This window comes from Phalaenopsis equestris, unplaced genomic scaffold, assembly GCF_001263595.1.
Source record: "Phalaenopsis equestris unplaced genomic scaffold, ASM126359v1 Scaffold208301, whole genome shotgun sequence".
Taxonomy (NCBI): domain Eukaryota; kingdom Viridiplantae; phylum Streptophyta; class Magnoliopsida; order Asparagales; family Orchidaceae; genus Phalaenopsis; species Phalaenopsis equestris.
The window spans coordinates 1-1,530 of record NW_018227564.1 but is presented as its reverse complement, the minus strand read 5'-3'; the positions used below and the strand labels follow the sequence as shown (position 1 = coordinate 1,530).

The window sequence follows — 1,530 nt, the reverse complement described above, 5'->3', positions numbered from 1 at the left end:
ATATATATATTTGTTGAGTAATAATTTTAAAAAAATTAATTAACTACATGACTACAAAAATTTAAATCTTGCCTAACCCTTAACATGTTAGCTACCTGATTAGCATTGTCAAAACATTTTTTTTGTTCACCAAAGTGCTAAGACAAGTAACAGTTGGAAAGACGTTGCACGTCCATAGACAAGGGAACGGTGGAGATCGATCGGAGTCGGCCAGAATCATCCGAAAGCAGAGACCTTTAGCAATGGGGACGAGAGGTTGACGGCGAAGTCGTGGCGAAGAAGATGACTGGTCACCGAAGCCTGCTTGCTGTCAACTTTTTTCTCCTTTATTTAAATCTTTTTACCCCTTCTCGAATAATCAGATTTCTTCTGAAACAGAGAAGAGATTCATAATTATATCCCAAATTTGTTTTTTTTATTTGTAAATTTGGTGCGAGAAGAGTAGGTTTTAACGCAGCCCTGGTTGATTATTTTCCCGACTTCAAGAGGGAAAATGAAGGGGAGCTGTAGTATTGTGGCTTTCTAAGAGAAGCGGAGCAGAAGCAATCGGAGATGAGCGGCGGCGGAACGAAGGCGGTGAATTTGGACGACGTCCGGCTTACAGAGCTCCGGGAGATATTCCGATTATTTGATCGGAACAACGACTGGAGCTTAACGCAGCTGGAGCTGAGCTCCCTCCTCCGATCTCTCGGCCTCAAACCGAGCCCGCAGCAGATCGAGGAGCTCATCCAGAAGGCGGACAAGAACAACAATGGACTCGTGGAGTTCTCCGAGTTCGTGGGACTGGTGGCGCAGGACCTCCTCGTTCAGGACAATTCGCCGTACTCCGATGATCAACTCCGGAAGCTTTTTAGGTTTTTCAGGCGGGAGCGGGTTGCGCCCGGCTGCCGAGCTCGCTCACTCGATGGCGAAATTAGGTCACCCTCTGACGGCTAAGGAACTCACCGGGATGATCATGGAGGCGGATAAAGACGGAGATGGCATGATCAACTTTCAGGAGTTCTCGGGCGCAATCACTTCTGCTGCTTTTGAGAATTCTTGGCCTTGATAACTACGTAAAAATTCCTCCTTTTTTATTCTGTTTGAAGATTTGCGTGTTTTCTGGTTCTGTTTGAGGTGAATCCAGTTGGGTTTTTGATGAAACTCCGATTGAAAAAGTTGAATTGGATTGATGAACTTCTTCTCTGCTGCATATTTTGAATCTGTTTGAACTCAAAACTACATCCCATTGAGACTGTTTTTGATTTCTTTTTAATGATGATGATGATGATGATGATGATGATGATTTGTCAGGTTCGTAAGGAAGTTTATTGATTTATTCAATTTAAAATCAAGTCAGGATTCTCTTTTACTTTAATTTATGTTTATAAATTTTGAATTTCAGAAGAAAACTGCTTGTTTCAACACGTGGTTGAAGCTGATTGAAATAAATTGATTCCTTGGGAATGTAGTTTGAATACCTGTTTTTGACTTTTGGCCATTGTAACTTTCTATTACTAAATTTATTTTATTTTGTTAATATGATTATTT

The 1,530-nt window shown here is 41.3% G+C and overlaps 1 pseudogene; it reads left to right on the top strand.

Moving 5' to 3' along the window:
- Positions 1–493: 493 nt before the first annotated feature.
- Positions 494–1,098, top strand: LOC110036555 (annotated as a pseudogene).
- The last annotated feature ends 432 nt before the right edge of the window (positions 1,099–1,530 follow it).